Source organism: Nomia melanderi, chromosome 3, assembly GCF_051020985.1.
Source record: "Nomia melanderi isolate GNS246 chromosome 3, iyNomMela1, whole genome shotgun sequence".
Taxonomy (NCBI): domain Eukaryota; kingdom Metazoa; phylum Arthropoda; class Insecta; order Hymenoptera; family Halictidae; genus Nomia; species Nomia melanderi.
In genome coordinates, this window is record NC_135001.1 from 672,755 (window position 1) to 692,292 (window position 19,538).

Here is a 19,538-nt window from a genome sequence, read left to right on the forward strand (position 1 = left end):
AAAGCGAGAGAGATATCAATAAAGTACTTCCCTTTCTGCAGATATTTTTCAGTTTATTTCAAAAACCGAGAGACTGAACCAGAATCTCAAGTTCCAGGTATTTTTCAGTACAAAGTGAACCGAGTTTTAATGGAAACCATTAAACAAAGCTATAAAATGCATTGCTTTGAGTTAGGAAAATAAAATGTTCTGCTCAGTTTCCAATAGATCATTGGCGTTGACGGTTGTTTGACATTAGCTTCTGTGCGTCGCAATCGTTTCGTGTATGCAATTGCTTACGAAGTATTTAGAATGGAAGGAAGACCTTCATACTTCAAATTATTTCTTTCTAGAGTGACGCTTGTGGAATGCATTTGTATCTGATATTGCATTCCAGCAATAGTTCGCGAGCACAATAGTACGTCTGCTGAAATAACATTTTTCTATAATATTCCGATGAAAAACGTTTAGACAGAACATGGGCCTCAACGAAATCGAGATATGTTTTCAAATAAACTAAAATATTATTTACATTGTGTTATTGTACTCTATGACATTTATCAATTAGAAACAGACAAGTGAAATGTTCAGTGATTAGTAGACTGAAATCTTTATGCAAATTGAAATGTTTAAGAACGAAATCGGGATATGTTTTCAAATAAAATAAAATATTATTTACATTGTGTTATTGTTACATTTATCAAGTAGAAACAGACAAGTGAAATATACAGTGATTAGTAGGCTGGAATCTTTATGCAAATTGAAATGTTTAAGAACTTAATCAGAGGAATAGGTTCTTTCGATTAAACATTATAAAAAAAACATTATGTTTCGTGTATTTCGAATATTTTTGAGTATCTTGTATATTTTATGCGATTTTAACATCCTGTAATTGTTATATTAACTACTTACATTTTTTGGGGATATTAGGTGTTCTCGGTTAGCAGAAAAACACTATATGTTAATATATAAGAAGGAAAGTATCATCTTGTTATACAATATACTTTAAATAGACAATCAATTCGAATCAAATGTAATATTTCCTTGAATGCTGCGGCAATTAGCAAATGTAAGTCTCTTCATACAAAAACTACCTTTCTCTTTACTACTATACACTGCGTTAAAAACCAAAATTAGTGCACACACCTTCTGAAACAAGTAAATCAATAATCACCCAAACTCTTACACCCCTCCACCCCAAAATCCCTCAACCCTCCCAACCCAACCCAACCAAACATCAACCAGCTCTACAAAATTCAAAAACCCCAACAAAAAATGAAACCCGTCACATACTCACTTCCCTCGCCTCCCTCTAACTTCCCAGACCCAGCCAAACTCCCAAAGATCACACTGAAAACCAGCCTCCCTCCGCTAGTTCGCAAGATCCCTTAAAATGTCATTGCAGCTGCGTTGCGCATCGAATACCTCAAACAGTGTGAAATATTTTTTCTCCAAACTTCACCGAGCTCTGCCATGGATAGTTGGGGTGGATGTTGATGGGCGCTACCGGTGGGTGGTAGCGTGTACACGAACAAGGGGGTAGTGTTAGTCGAGGAAGGAAGGAAGGAAGGAAGGAAGGAAGGAAGGAAAAGAGAGGAAAAAAGAGAATGTGCAGCACACGTGTGGCCCATTCGTTTCGAATGCTCCCCTTCTGGCAACGGGACCAGCAGCAGCAACACTACCACCACCACCACCACCACCACTACCACCACCACCACCAGCAGTAGCAGCAGCAGCAGCAGCAGCAGCAGCAGCAGCGAAAAAAGAAACGTTGCCACGGAGGGTAGTCACGCTGTAGGGACATTTTTCAGGGGCCGCTTGTCGGCCAGTGTGTCCCCAGCACGCCATCGTCTCTTCGCCACCCTTCTTCCCATCCAGACGTCTCTTCGGCTAGCTCGATGGCTGCGTAGACGCCTAGCGTCGCCAGACCTAACGCGGTGATCGATCGTCTAGGATTCCTTTGGGCCTCTGTCCCGTGTCCTTGTCGCGGCGTCGATATTATACCAGGATTTTCCACTCTTTGTTTTAAACGGCGCATTTGTCACGACCAATCCGAGATCGGCCCCCGTAGAAGAGCGCCGATACAATGGCGCGCGGAGAGCCCGGCGCGAAATCGATGTCCACTTCGCCCCTACGCTGCCCAGAGATTTCGCGGTCATGTGCAGGCTATTTATTACGACGAATTTATCGGGCGCCGCCGCTCGCTGTCGTCTTCCGCGATGATATGTGACCACCGGACACCTTTCTTCGAGTGTGAAACTGATTCTGAGCCATGGGACTGCTCAACTTTTCTGCGTGACGATGGGACTGTTGGGCTCGATTGATTGGTTCTTCGGTTTTTCGGGGAATCGTGAGGGTTTGTTTCTTCGGGGCGGGGTTGATTTGTGTTTTGCTGTAGTTTGCGTTGTGTAAGTGGTTTGACAATGATTGCTAGGTCTAGGGAATTTCGGTGATACCGTTTTTAACGTTCAGTGCCGCCATTTATGGTACACGTGGCGTGTGACGTTAATAAACTGGTTTCTTGTTATTTTGTTGTTGAATCAGAGCGTTGAACATTGTTACGTTGCCACAACCACAACTAATTGGGTGGAATACTTCTGAGAAGGACAGTGGAATCGTGGATGGCAAGCGTGTTAAAGTAGAACGGACAATTTTGCTGCTCTTCTAAATTACTAATATTAAAATTTTACACAAGTTTAGCAGAAAGTGAATAATAAATCAAGGACTTAATAATCTGTGTGTTTTGAACATTAATACGTTAAGCGCCATGTTAGTCACCTATCCCACCCTTCTGAATTACTTAAAAACAATCGTAACATGCAACCTAACCGATATTGAATGAAAATGTTTAATAACATAACTAAATTGATAATAGTGTAATGCAAAGATTCTAACGCCAACTAATTAATAATTGTTCCCGCTTGTCTTTGCTACAAAAGAGTAACTCTACAGAAAAATGGTGAAGATTTTCGTGGCACTTGTTAACCTTAATCGTACCCCGTGTTTTTACGACGAATCATGCCACGATGTGTTTCTCAGTCACTTACAAGAACAAAAGGAACGATTAAAATGTTATTGTGATTATTTATAGGGCCCAAATTTTCAAAGCCCAAAAAACTGTTGGAATATAAAATAATCAGAAAATTTCAGTAAAAAGCTCAAATGTCACTGAAAGTCACATCGTGGTCCGATTAGGCTTAACACGTTGACTGTCACCGATGACCGGAGCTTCAAATTGCTTGAAAACAATTACAATAAGAAAATTGATATTGCATTGAAATATTTAGTAACGTCAGAGGTTAGATAATAGTGTAATATGAGTACTTTATTACGAAAACATTAATAATTACTTCTAATACTAATTTCCTCTACCATAAAGGAAATCTAAATAAATAAATCTTGCTAAATAAAAATAATAAATTTTACTAAAACAAAACGCTCGAAATTCTCTTGGCGGTCAACGCGTTAATCATCACCAACGAGACTAAACTTCCTAGAGTATTCTTCGAATCTTTCGTCGAGCGTTCGAAACTATCCAATCAGATTTGAAGCTGCTTACAGTATACTTTGTCCTAACCCTGGATATATCGTGAGCCGTAAATGGTAGCCGATATCATTCCCCGGGGAAATATTTTCTAGGTCGTAGGAACGCGGTTTAAGCGCGTTTACATGCGCGGCAGGGTATCCGCTTCCTTTTTCCCCACTTTTTCCCCACTTTTTCCTTTTCCTTCCTCTCGTTCTCTCTCCTCTTCGCGTACATTTTTATATAACTACACGATTTTTCTTCGTAGAAGAATTTTTCTCCGTACTCTGGCTCGGTTCCCTGTTTTGCTTCCGTCTTCCGGGCAAGGTATTCATCGAATCAAATTTCTCCCGTGGTATTTCACTGCCGCAGCACGCGGAGAAATTGATTTTTCCTTGTACGTTAGAACGTCACCGATTCGCCTGCACGATTTTAGCTACCCCGGTGGACGTAATGTAACTTAACCGATCACTCGGATGCGCGGGAACACATTTCCAGTGAATAATAGAATGTCCGTTTCACTGGAACATAGTTATTGTTTTGAGAAATCGTCTATAATGATTAACCTATTTACAGTGTGAGTCTGTATATACGTTCTTTGGCTAGATTCTTAGTTAATAGTGAATTAATGTTATCGTATTATTATATCACGATCTATTCTCGTCCTTAATCGTTGAAATAGTATAGAATAAAATTGTGTAATGAAGAGATGTATTAACCCATTGCACTCGAGAGACGCCTTTCAATCGTCATTTGATTGGTCCAAGAAAATGATAAAATTAAAAATTCAGTATTAACTCTTTACAGATGGAAATTCTTTGAAATATTGAAAAGCTTCGGCAGATGAAGCTGCATTATCCATCAGTTGCTTAATTAAATATGAAAGAAGGAAAGTACGTGATCCCTAGAAGTTCGAGTAATTCGAGATAAATTATATATCAGTTGCTTAATTAATAGGAAGAAAGAGAGACCACGTGATCTCTAGATGTTCGAGTAATTAAATCACTCGTACCACTTAGTCTTCCAAACATAAAAATTTCATCTCGTCGAGATGTCGACATTCGTCCGCAAAGGTTAAATTGCAGTTGAATAATTATATAATATATCAACACATGGTACATCGAAGGTATCTTTCGAGCGATTCAATTATGCAATGATTCTCCGAGCGTGTTTCGGCAACTCGAGCGACCGATACATCTGTCTTTAGAATTCTTACAAATCTCCGGGAACTTCCTCGACAATATTTCCTTTGTTTCAACCCACCTGGTAAGTGAGTTCTACAGAAAGACTATTTTTATATTGTTTTCGCATTCAGCGCACATTCAGCGCACATTCAGCGCACCAAGCGGAACCAGGGATTCGTCCTGCCCTCGGTATCTGTCGCTGACTCGCGGAACAATACCTCCATAAACCCTTACGGTTAGGAGACACTCGAAAACTGGGAGCGGTCATTCCGGTGATTCCTATCGCGCTGGACCACTTTTCTTAATTATTCTTCATCACGCGCGCTTCGTATTGCGGGAGATTCGTCCTGCTTCAGGGTGAACAGTATTATTAACCTTGTATGTGCCCGAACGTCGAATTAACGGAATTCGGGCTGGTTTTTTAACAGTTCGAGCCCCACGCGCCGCTTTCGCGCTCTTCAGATTTCATGTCGGAAAAAGCCAGCGCATTTGAACGATACGGACAACTGACGGCGCACTCAATCTGGCGAAACGCGCACAACTTTTCAGACGCATGCACGTCGCATCGCTACTTTCTTTCTATATAAGTAATCCGAGTAACACATTTTGTATTTCGTTGTTACCTATTATAAATTAATATGTATATAATAGTATTAACATAGATTAAGACAAGCGTTGCCGCGCTGGCTTCTCTCGACATGAAATAAAAGGAGCGCCATCGCATCCCATTCAGAAAGCGTTGTTCGGCTTTTTTCGACTGTGCTTTTTTAATCACCTCTGCTACTCAAACCGTTAGGGATGGTTAGACGACGTTAGGTTCACAAACTTTTATTCAATAGTTGAACTGGTGAATGATACAGTATCGTTTTTACGTTCATTCAGAGCTCCAAGACGACAATGCTCGCGACGAAAAATGTGGTCGGCTTAAATATGTTGACATGTAACAGTCGATAGGCCAATCAAATGGTCGCTTTTCGATGATTGGTTTGGTGGTTTCGGGTTTGAACATCGATTGTTTATCGCAGGAGCGCGCGAGCAGCGTGAGAACGCCACTACAATGTATCAGTCGTAACAAACCCTTTGCACTCTCGTGTCGAATGTCAGAGGTTTATTCAAAAGTCTGCTCCTCTGTTGTCACATTTGAACACATTGAGCGCCGGCCCCGTGAAAACGCGGGATTCTGAGTCTGTCGCTTGAGCGCCGGCCCCGCAATAATGCAGATTTCTGGATTTCCGTTAAATTGTATATGCTGAATATGCAATTAAAATGTACTATTTTACGAAAATGTATAATGTTTTGAATATTTCTTTTGGCTACTCATTGATCACATACAAGCGAATGAGGCCGGTGTTTGGACTTTAAATGACCCTTAGGTCGCCGGCGCTCAATGTGTTAAAATTGTACAATCTTCAATAATACAGGTGTAGGGTGGTCGAGCGTATATACGTTGCGTGTACGAATGTGTGAGTGCGGTATGGAACTGCGTGCCTGCTGAAGCGTTTGCGACGATGCGTGCTAAACGTACCACGACCGATCGAACGACCGGTTTTAAAGTTTCATTGAAAATTTTGTATCTTCTTCCGTTTATTTAACTTCCTACCAATTCTCCTATTGCCCGATTAATCGGTTTATCAGTTTTCTCTTTCCTTTCGTTTAAGTTTTGACTTAAAAAATTTCTCGTCCAATTTCACATTGTTTACCTTTATTTTATAACTAATTATTCAGGTGGTTAGAATGGAAATAGTTATTTACAAAATGCCATTTAGTGTTAAATTACGTTTGCGTATTTTTAGAAATAGAAGACTAGGAGACTTCTCGAGTCTCATGAAACGTATTCTAATTTTTTTATGAAATTAGAAATTTCTAACACTAATTGTTCGGTAGTTCTCTAAGGTGGATTCCGAAAAGCTTAAAATACCAAAATCAGAATCTTGCAACGAGCTTCACTTTCCTTGGCCAGCGTGTATTCCATAGGGAACCATGCTGCATTATTGAAACCAGTTCGCTTTATATATTTATAGAAACGTTCTCACGAGGATACGGGGCAATTCTTTAAATATTCGCCCTACAATTCCCTCTCGCATTTGTGACGCCCCTCTTACAATTTAAATTTTAATATATCGCTCGCCACATTCAGCGGACATCTCATTTATTGTCGACGGCGAAATGACACGCCTGTCGTCAACGGAATGGTTCAAATTAAAGTGGTTCGAATAAAAGAATTAGAAGAAACTCTGCATTTTATTCGGCGTTATTGCCACATTTATGTAAATTTTGCACATGACTGAAACTGTAGGTTCTGAATCTGCTGTGGATAATCAATACATCGAACGAAAGAGAATTTAAATCGATTACTTCCATTAAATATAGAAAATTCATACATCTCTCTAAAAAATAATAGCAATTAATAAATATTTCTCTTAGAAAGCTCTATTAGTATTATTATTGGTAAAATTGCTTCAATACATTCTCGATGCAACACGAATAATTCTACTACCATCTGAAAAATAACACAAAAATCTGTATATTTTCCTAAAACATTAAATAACAGGTTGCTCATGAAAATTGTGTAGAGTATATTCTTATTATGAGCTTCATTTTGTCGCAATTAAATGGAAATGTTTTATTCTTACTTTTCTATTATCAATCGTTAACCTTTAGAGTAAACGTAGACATAGAATAAACACGCAAATTTCGCGTTCCCCTAGTAAATCATTAACGATAAAATAGTTCTATCGATTATAGTTCATAAATAACTCATAGAGCAAGGTGTTAATCGTCTAATTTCCACTTTGCATTCGATCATTTTTGTTAAGAACTTTCCACAGTTCGTCCGGTACATTTCTGCTACATTAGTTGTTCAGTTTTAGCGAGGGTACGTGCTGCCGAACTTTAGCCCTGGAATTGTCGTATCCCCCGCATAGTGATTATACCGTTGCATAGAGTATTCCGCGGAACGCGATGAAGCTTTCCTAGCAGTATGCCAGGAACGCGATGTATTTAGATGTCATAGAGAAAGCTGGTGAAAAGTTCGCACGTGTAAAGAGCGTCATTTCAGCGAGTCGCGCGCCGGTTTCTGGCTCCGTTCCTCGGCCGAGTCGCACGACAGAGTAATCATACGTTATTGCTATGCACCAGAGTAGCGCGGGACACTTTGAAAACCAGGCTATTGGCGTGGTAACGTAACCGACACTTGCATAAACAACAAGCTCCGGGTACAATCGATTGTACCTTGCGGAGGGCTTATCGGGCCAAGCGAGCCCGTAATCGTAATCGCGTAAGGTCCGTTTGCGCCGAGAACTCACGTATTAAATTCACCGTCAACCCCTTCGCCGAATTTTCCGAAGGATTTACGATTTGATGCTGGTTACTCGAATTAGTCGGGTAGTAATCGATTAGAATTCTAACTCTGATTGATTAATTCGTTGAAGGATTCATAATTCGTTTGATTGAGGGATGGAGTTGATTGTCAATTGTTGATCGAGGCTGACATTGTTCATTTTTACGTCGATGTTGGTTGGAATCTAAGTGTTTGGATTTTCCGAAGGATTTATCATTGAATTCTTGTTATCCCAATTAATCAATGTTACGAAGATACATACGAGGCAAAGAAATAATCTATGGGGCTGCAGAGGTCGTGTAGTCTAACCTATAATTCATTAGAAATTTTACTCGGATTGATTTCTTCGTTGACGAGTGCGGGTGAATAATGAAATTATTGGTTGGAAGATTATCAGTTCATTTGATTAAGGGATGAAGTTGCTTGTCAACTGTTGATTGAGGCGAATGAATCGTCAAAAAGCAGTGATTTAATCGATCTATAGATCTAGTCGATAATTACGGTTAGAATCTCAGTAAAATTGAAGTCTTAAAGTGATAATGATAGGGAAGCTACATGGTGAAACATAGAAATATTAATTTTTTATTCCAGTTCCCTTCTTATCATATCATATATTTACTGTCACAAATATATTTTTGTTCTGCTAGGTATTAATGGTAGTCATGATGTAACAGTTATGTATTTTAAAGAAACTGGGCCATCCCTCCGTGACTTACCCTTGTTACCGTTATAACTAATAAAAAGTGATTATATAATTATCAAAATTAAAATACATACTGAAAAAAATTAGTGGAATTTCTTTTGAGAAACAAGTCAATTGTTAAACATTGTAAACCTGATATTTAATTCTCAAATAAGGAACTTCGAATTATTTAGAGAATTGCTTTGATTTCGTTCGTGGAATCAGTCGGTGCACCAGAGAAAGTGCCAAGAAAAACACTCCGTACAGTAAGAAATCCCTAAAGTCGACATGAATAGTAGATTACGAAGGAGAAACAGCCGTCGAGTTTATCTTCGATAACTGCACATGCGGCCGATGTTAAGAGAAGGTCCACGAGTGCCGTAGAGCCCCTTAGAGGAGGGAAGATTTCATTTTTCGCACGAAAGCGTGCCCAGAAAAATTTATGCGAGTAAATGCGATGATCCCCAGTGAGTTTTGCGACTCCGACTTCTAAGAGATTCGGTAACTATGATATACAACATTTCTTCCACTCAAACCTACCTTAAAGAGGTCTCCTTGCATTGACAATTTCGACGAATTAAATTATATTACATTCTCTTTAGTGCATTTAAGAAATATAATTAGAGATGTATAATTAATAATTATAGAAATATAATTAGGAATACACAATAAATAATTATAAAAATATAATTAAATCTAACATACAAAGAAACAAAGAAACATTACCAATGTTATTAACATTGAAACCACGTACCCTAGATATTTGATATCGATATATTTCATATATATCCATTGTAAAAGCGTACACAAAATTGATAACATCTTTTCGAAAAGAAATTTCTTGAATTGTTGATTGATGTTAAATTCAGCTAATTTCCAAAGATGTCTCTTTATCGTAAGTCGACAAGTATCTGCAAAGTACTATTTCTAAACATTAAAATTAATAGAATTTTCTAACTTGAATCGAGATACTTTTTTCAAACACAGTTGCACTTGAAATTATTCTTGTCCACACGACGGTAACACTTATACGAACTAAAGAATTCATTATATTTTTCTTTTGGGAACGTGCAACGTTCGTGATTTTATATTCGATATAGAATATTTATTTGTAAACGCTCTGTTAAATTGTGAAGTTGATACGTTAATTAGTTTACTTAAATATTACTGACCGAGATATCTCGCAATGATTGATATCAGCGCTTGATTCACGCTCACGATATTAAAGTCTATTGTTATGAATAGTAAGTACAGGAACATATGCACGTGTAACGCTATCTCAGCGCAGATATGGACGAGCAATAATAATTTAAAACTAACCGTTAAAATTCTGCGTTTTGTTTTGTTCATTTAATTTTACATCAATCCCTATATTGTCCGATTAATTGCCTTATCAATTTTCATTCTTCCTTTTGTTTCTGAAAAATTAATCGTCTAATTCATTTATCTCTATTTTGTAGCCAGTCATTTGACCAGTTACGGTAGAAAAAGTGCTGGTACGGTTAGTGTTACATTACTGTTAACTAAACATTCGACTCACAGACTACAAATTAAAAACATACATATTTTCCTTATTTTAATTGCAAACAAAGTAGCACAATTCAAAATATATATTATTAGTATTTAATTAAAGAATAGAAAAGCGTTCAGAAGTAACCTTTGCAGACTTAGCACACGTTAACACTAGGACTACCAACACTGGAATCGTCTTTTGAACATTTCTTTACGAGAGCTATAAACGTAAATTCATTAAGATTTCAATTGGCTTGTATTTCAGTTTAGGTATTGCTAAATTAGCTTCTTTAACCCCTTGCCCTACAATATCGTGGTAGACGCGTGACGTAGATTTTAAATAGAATTTAACAGATATAAATGTCATTTCATTCTGTCAAGTCCGAATTGAATATTATTTTTCTATCATTAGTTACAATGCTTCTGAGTAAACATGGACATAGACTAATTAGAATCTCCGTTGAGCGTCATTGAGAAAGAAATTATAGAGCAAGGGGTTAATCGTTCCTCGAAGCAGTATCTGTACAAAATTTGTCATCTAATTTGTTTATCTCTATTTTGTAACCAGTTATTTGAATAATTACGGTAGGAAAAGTGTTGATACGGTTAGCGTTAACAAATTATTCATTAAAATAACTTTGTTGTGTCAACAGTTTCAACATGTGCATATGAAGCATGCCGCTTTTTTCGCAGAGGGTAAAAATCTGCATCGATCAATTTATACAAAAGTGTGGGGTTCTATTTAAAAAAAAGAAGGGTGCAGCTGCTTTTCATCGATGCACCAATATATGAGAATGCATAAAATTGTTTCTAGAGTGTATCGTATCCTAAACAATTCAATGTTGTCTTTCATCTACCCTTCGCCGTACATTTCGATAGGAATTTTTAGACACGACGTACATTGATTCATAAATTTCCCCAACGTTTTTTATTCTATCGGGTTAATCACTTCAGCAAATAAACGATTCACACCGGAATTTTGTGTTGAAATAACAGGGGAACAATCTGTACGAATGACTGCACTTATTTAATTGCGTTTAGTTATCGCTTTGCTGTTCGCCGTCGAGGAAATGTGAACAACAATTTAACGTACCGTTTTATTTATCTGTTTACGAATGGATCATCTGTATTCATGGTAATAAAAATGAATATGTTTATTAACCTATTGCGGATGAACCTTCAAGAGATAAAGATAAATAATCAATTGCTTAATTAATAGAGAAATGGGAAGCTACGGGTTGATCTCTTGTGGTTCGAGTAATTAAATCATTCTGCGACTTAGCTTTCCAAATATGAAACGTTGACGTTCGTTTGCAAAGGATTAATAAGGATTATTAGTATTTTTATTTAATCTTGAAAAGAAACAAACATTTCAATCATCGAATAACACTTTTCCCTATGAATGTTGGAATTTCCATGAAAATTTAAAGTTTACTTGTAATCATTCATTTTTTATATTATTATTGTTATTGTTGTACTGATGTGTTTGGACTTTTTAACATAATAATACTAGATTCCATAGAATAATGATTCCATGATGAACATCTCCAACTTCTCACTTAATTAGTTTAATTTTTTTTAATTAAGATTAGATTAGCATTGTCCTCAGGCCTAAGTATTAGAGTCATTTCCTATGAATGTTGAAATTTCCATGAAAATATAAAATTCAATTCTAATCATTCATTTTCTATATTATTATTGTTATTGTTGTATTGATGTGTTTGAACTTTTTAACGCGATAATACTAGATTCCATAGAATAAGGATTCCATGATGAATATCTTCAACTTCTCACTTAATTAGCATTATCCTCAGACCTAAATATTAGAGACATTGTACAGGTATTACTTTCCAGGGAAATTTATGCTGATGGAAAATAATATCATTCTGACCTTATTAACGATACAAGGATGGCGTCGCGGAATATCGAACGATTATATTTACACCCCCGGCACGATCCGTATTCACGTGAAATTTTTGAAGGTAAATACTTAATGACTGAAGAAGAACACACTGCGCACGAGTCTGCTTCTATTAATCCTTTGCACTCGAAAGTGTTTCATTGGAAATATTCAATATTTTCCGAGGAGATATAGATGGCATTGTTTGAAACTAATTTAACGATAATTCACAGATAAATTCTAGCAACAAAGATATTTTATTGAAATGTTTCACATAGCAGTACAAAATTTCATTTAAAATACTAAATATACAACTTCATAGCTTTGTTGTATCAAATCAACTGGTTTCATATCAAGTGATTTCATTTAAAATACTAAATATTCAACTTCAAAGTTTTGTTGTATGACATCGAGTGCAAAGGGTTAACTTATCGAACGAGATTATTTGCATCTATATACAAATTGGTAATCTCCGTCTTTTGTTCGAAATTTCTGGTATAAAAATATTATAAGTTCCTACAATAGAACCACTCGCATCTGAATTATATTCAGAAAAATTGAATTGATTTTAAAAAGTAGAGCATACATGGAGGAACAGGTGCAGTAACATCTGAACTACCGTGCCAGTTAAAATGATTGGTTTTGGTTTTCTTGTTTTACAATTATTGATGCCCGAAAAATATTGAATATTCGAAATGATTTCGAAAATAAATATTTTCACTTGAATACTGCAACGAGTATTCCAAGAAATTGAAAATAATCTATTGTTACAATTTTTATAGAGATTACATATCAGTCGTATTAATCGAAGAAATCTAATATTAAATCATTTGATTATTGCATATTTGTCAAACTGAATGTCACCGCATTAGATAGTAGTATTTATAATATAGAAATGTTTTCAAGTAATCATCGTTTCATTGAATGCATTATAGTAATAATTAGGTTAAGGGTCACCAGTGACCCATGGCATTCAACGTGTCAAAGTCCCTTGTGTTCGAAACTATTAACACTAGAACTACCAAATGGGTCGAAATGGTCCATTTCTATATTTTTAATAGAAACTATTTATTATCAAAATTATTACGAATATTCAATACGTCTAAGATATCAATAATTCCGAAACACAACAATTCAAACCAGTCGAAATGACTGTTACAGTAGTTCTAGTGTTAAAAAAGAACATCTGCTTAGGGAAATGAGTACCGAAATTGTTTAAAAAAAACGAAAACTAAATTCTAAATCGACTGAGACCTCAAAAGACACGATGCTGGAGTTCCCATAGAAAACTTAAAAAACCTATTTGAATTACTTAGTTACTACCGAGTCTAATTGTCGTAGACAAAACAATAATAAAAATAAATGCTGAAGTAATAAATGAAAAATAAAAAAATCCAATTGAATTACCAAAACTGAAATCTAATAGAATTACTCAGTTACCACCGAGTCTAGTTGACTTACACAAAACAATAATAAAAATAAATGCTGAAATATTAAATCAAAAATAAAAAAAATCCAATTGAATTAGCAAAATTAAAATCTACTACAATTACTCGATTCTACCATCAATACCAAGCATCACGATATCATCGATCCTCAAAGTAGCATTCATCAACACGGTATCCATCAACATCACATCCATAAACACTTGAAAACATTCGCACAGTTCCCTAAAATCCGTGCCGCGCGAGTAAGAAGTCAATAAACGTTTCCCTCCGCGTTCGCCATAGACTAGAAAAAAAAAGCCAGCGACGCTGTTCAAGCGCACTGTATTATCTAGCCAAACTATTGGCTCCCATAAAACCGATACGCGTACAGAGGGTGACCAGGGGCGACGGGCCGAATCGATTTTTCGTACTTCCGTGTATCGATACACCGGCGCCCATTCTCTAAGTGGATTATCATCCGGATTTTGAGCGTCGAGCTTTGACGTAACGAGAACGGAGGCGAGTCGAAGGCAAGGCGCGCATGTCGATGCTCAAGGCAGCCAATGGACTGGTTGAAATATTAAACGGGAGCAAAGACCCTGTTCCCGTGCACCACGTAACCGTGGTTCAATTTCTGCGCCAGAGGCGGGCGGTCGAACACTGCGACCAGGGGTGAAGGGGCTCAATGAAAATAGACGACGACACTGGGAGTGGGCGACGGTTGGGATTTTGACGGCACCGCTAGCGACATCTACATTTCGCGAGCAACCCCACGGGTGCGAGAGAAACCACCCCCGTCGGGTATCGCGCATGTGCGCCCCAAGAGGATCTAGCCTCGTGCTCGCGCGAGACGGGACGAGTCTCGCGTGCTCCGCATATGACATGGACTATGGACTTCTCTCGGTATCACGACGTGTTACAATGGAGATGTTGAAATGGGGATTAGTATTTGGATGGGGGTTTTTGTATGTATTTATGAGGATTTAAGAGGATTTTGGGATTAAGATGGTTATGAATTTGTGATTTGGTTTTTGCGTGGTTCAGGTTGTTTGAGCTTGAGTTTCAGGTTGAGTTCCAGGTTGTAGTTTGAAGTATGCGATCAGTTGGATATTTCGGTGTGAATGGGAATGTTATGGGAATTTGTGATTTCGATTTGAAGTGACTGAGGTTGTAGTTTGAGGTATGCTGCGATTAATTGAGTACTTTGCTGTTAATAAGGATGTCATGGGAATTTGTGATTTGTTTTTTAAGTGATTAGGGTTGTTTGAGGCTGTAGTTTGAGGTATGCGATCAATTAGGTACTTTGGTGTGAATGAGAATGTTATGGGAATTTGTGATTTGTTTTTTAAGCGATTGAGATTGTTTGAGGTATGCGATCAATTGGGTACTTTGGCGGGCTCTATGGATGCCTGACGATTGGGAGATTTGCGTTTGAATGTAAAGTGTGTTGAAATAGTTTTTGATGTCTAAAGAAGGTTCATTATATGAATGAAAGTATCAGTAAGTTTACTTGTAAATACTGGAATTATTTAAAATTACTAGTTTTTCAAATGTAAGTTTTGTCACTTCTGCGGTGGATGTAGTTTAAATATTGTAGTTACATAGTAAGGTTATCTGGAATTGTTCGCTTGAAAGTTAGCAGTGTATAGTGTAATGTTTACGTTGTAACACGCTACACGTGTAGTGTATGCTATTATCCAGTGTCTTCTCGAAGAAAACGATCGAGGACGTAAGATAATAAGAATGAATGGTACGGGCATGCTATAACAATGAATACGTGAGTAGAGAAACGTGGCTGGCGCTACTTATTTCAGTTACGACTTTTCAGACTTTTCTATTATGAACTGATGTATCTGTTATGCATACAACTATCACGTCCAATATTCCCGAACAGTTTCCAACAGTTGCGTGCAGCACCTTGTACACAAGGATTACAGAAAATACGAAGTATGTAAAATATTGTAATGAAAAATATGTATCCGATATAAAATATAGTCCGATCATTTAACATTTGGTCCTACAAGCCGGATGCCATCGGTGAACAGTCAGAGTGCTTAACAGTTGACACATTTTAAAATTATACAATTTTCAATAATACTGTGCTATTAATGGAAATAAATATGTTTTATTTAAAAAAAAAAAACGTAGGAAAACGTAGGAATAGTTAATCGAATAAGATAGAAATAAATAGAAGCGATATAGCTCGCAGTGTACAGGTATTTTCTCTTTCAAAGCCAACGCGACTCTCTCCAAAATCTCTCGCCGTTCGCACTTAAAGATCATTCTCCACCACAAGCATTCTTCTGACTCGACTTCCAACAAATTCTCAACTACACCCTACTCTCACCGCCACGCACTCATTATCCCCGCTTATGCATCACTTGGGAAAATCCACCAACCCTTGGGCCTGTTTTTCATCAGTCCCTTTCTCTTCCATGGCCGTCTTCCTGTCTTTTAGAATATTCGCTGTCCCACTGCCTTAAAGCTACGATACTACAAATACATTTTTGAATTTTTTCATGCCGGATTTCTAACCGTGTCTCATTACTGCGTTCATATGCCGTGGCAGAGATGTGTATTTATAGAAATGCGTTTTACAGATAAACGTGGATTGAAGTAGAAGTGGCTAGCAATGGCTAGACGCTGAAACTTGGCACGTCGTTATTTAACGCTTTGCGCTCGAGATCTGGTGCAATAAAATTATAAAATTTGATATTTTATATTGAACCGTGTATAATGCATCAGGTGCGTGAAATATTGAGATAAAAGGAAATCACAAGTGAATTGATAAACAAAGCTTTTTTAAGTTAATTTCAAAAAATATTATCTTTGTCTAGTTAGAAAATGTTAAATATTTCTAAAGAAATATTTCCGAGTGCAAAGGGTTGATACTAGAACTATCAGGTGGATCAAAATGACCAATTCCTAACTGCTTCTTTTACAGTTGCTGCAAAGATACAGATACTTTTTTAAAAAATGATTAATGAAGCTGATTTAGTAATACCTAAACTGAAATATGAGCCAATTCGAATCTTAATGAATTCATACTTTCAGCTTTTATAAAGACATTAAAAAAAAGACAGTTTAAGTAGTTCTAGTGTTAATTCACGTCATACTTGTTTGTTCATAACTGACCATTTCCACTTGTAATCACCAACGTTTGCATATTAAAGTCGATTATCTTATAATGTGAAGCGAAGTTTCTTATAAAAAACTGTTATTCTACGTTTTCGACTTACTTTTATCACCTATGTACAATATCTTCTCTGTCGTATTATAATTTCAAAAATACTCTATATAAACATGTAATTGTAACATGTGCAGTTGGAAGAGTGCATAAAAATTTCATGTAGAATTTCTTTTGAAAATCTCCATGGAATGGGAACGTTGTGACAAAATGTCCATCCGTATGCCGAGGGATAAAGTAAATACTATAGAGTATGCATTTGGCTCAGATTCTCTACTGAGGCATTCAGAACTGTCTCGCTGACGTATTTCCCATGCTTTCCACATCACTTCAACTGAGTATTGTCCACGGAAAGAGGACACTAAGATCAGGCCTAGATTTATAGGTCGGTAAGGCAGACATATGTATAATAAATATTGAAATATTCCTATTAAATCAGTTATAAAATCAGTATTTCTGTATTTTCTAGAAACCCTTAATAACAATTTCCAGTTTATTCAGTTAAACTTTACTCTTCGCGCTGTCACTGAAACGCACGTAAAACGCTTTTAGAAGATTAAACAAGTTGCACGAGATTTTATATCGTAGCATGCAAGAATAATAAAAACACAGTATGACAAACTACATAAATTTCTTGATGGACTTGATATAGGTCCTAAAACCGAATTCATCTGAACTCATATTTGCAACTAAAGAATGGATTGAAGTTTCCATGTTCTGCGTGAACGCTGTTATAAAACCTTATATATATATTCCTGCGCATGCTGTATTTCACAGGAAAAATTCGTCGAAAATATTAGTTTGTAACTATAATTAGTTTCACTCTATTCTACTCTAAAAAAGATCCACGCGAAAGGAACACACGGTTTGTATTAGTTTGTCTTCGACGTAAAACGTTTATCCCATTGCGTACGGAGATTCTATAAAACATACGATACCTTCAGCAGATAAAGCTGAATTATCTATCAATTGCTTAATTAATACAAAAAAAGGAAACTACATACTAATCTCTTTCTGTTCGAATAATCAAATCATTTGTCCGCAACTTAGTCTTCCAAACACGAAACTTTCATCTCGCCGAAATGTCGACATTCGTCTGCAAATGGTTAATATACAGGGTGTCCCGCGACTAATGGTCAATCAATTAGAAGGTCATTCTACATGTAAAAATGAGTCGAAAAAGTAGAATAAACGATACGTGTACACTCTGTACATGTCGACTTTGTGCGTCTCTCTATACACTCCTGTTTTCATTCTTATTTGTATTTTAAGATATAGTAATAATCTCGGTTGATAGTCTATCGTTCGTGCTGTTCTACTAGCGGTACAATTATTCAGTATCTAACAGTTTCTCAATATGGCAGCTTATTCGAATAGTGAGTACACGGATATGATTCTCGCACTGGGAGCGTGAGAGTGCACTTTGAGTGCCGCTTCGCGTTTGTGTCAAGAGCGGTATCCGCACTTTGTCATTACTGTCATGTCTTTAAATACAAATAAGAATGAAAACAAGAATGTACAGTGAGATGCACAAAGTCGACATGTACCGAGTAAATTTGGACCTCGATTTTCTCGAAAGCGAAGACTCGCAGGAATAAATTTTATTCTATTTTTCGACTAATTTTTACATGTAGAATGACCTCCTAATCGGTTGATCATGAGTCACGGAACACCCTGTGTACTCATAATACGTTGAAATTAGACGAACCGTAAAAATAGAATTAATTCAACGAAGAACATCGGTGATACCCGTTGCACAGTGCATCGTGTGCACGCCGGTTATTAATGTTTACGATGCGGCGGCCGAAATTGTCGTTGCAGAAATGGGTTCGAGGGTGGATTATTTGAATTCAGTTCGACCAGATTATTCGGTTTGATTAATCAACACTCGGAGTGCCGGTGTCTCAAAAGATAGCCCCCGACCCGAGGAGTTATGCACACGGGGACAACAATGAGTTATTGCTGTCGCGTTACCCTGGCCTCTGTTGTTCCATTGTTTCTATTATTACATACGTCAAACGGCAAATGAATTATGCATGCCCAGTAAACGCAGAAGTTGATTCGTGGAACTAACTAACGGCGCCCGCACACGCGTGCACACGTACATTGCCGATCAAAGATTCGGCGGAGCGCGGCTGCCATTTTGCCGGCGTTATTGTAACGTGAATATAACGCGCGGAGTTGCCGGCCATTTCTTAACCTGTTAGTCCGCTGATTTCTCGGTCATTAACTGTTCAAGCGCGGTCAACGAGGGAACGTATCACAAACGGCGATCATAGGTTTCGATGATCGAATCTATTCATTATTATGAGAATATTTCTGAATATCATTTCTGATGATTCTGATGATCGAATCTAGTCATTATTATGAGAATATTTGGCAGATATAGTTCGGGTCGATTGTTAACGCATTGGGTACCGAGAGATTGGACGAATATGGATGTTCCATCGGTACTACGATTGAGAAGGTAAGGTTAAAATTAGTGCAATTCTAATGTTAACCTTACCTTCTCAACTGTAGTGCCAGTGGATTGCTGAGATCGTTGCGATTAAAATGAGTCCAAGCACGATAGGAATCGGACTAGGTTGATCGATTTCATGGAAATGAGCCTTTAGTTTCGTTAATTACATTGTGTTGGTAAAGCTAGTCTCATTTACGTCGTCTTTAGACTCATTCTAATCGTAAAGATTTCAACAATTCACTGGCACTACAGTTGAGAAGGTAAGGTTGAAATTTCAATTGCAATAATTTTAATTTTACCTTCTCAATCGTAGTACCGATGGAATATCGATCGAGCCAAAGTA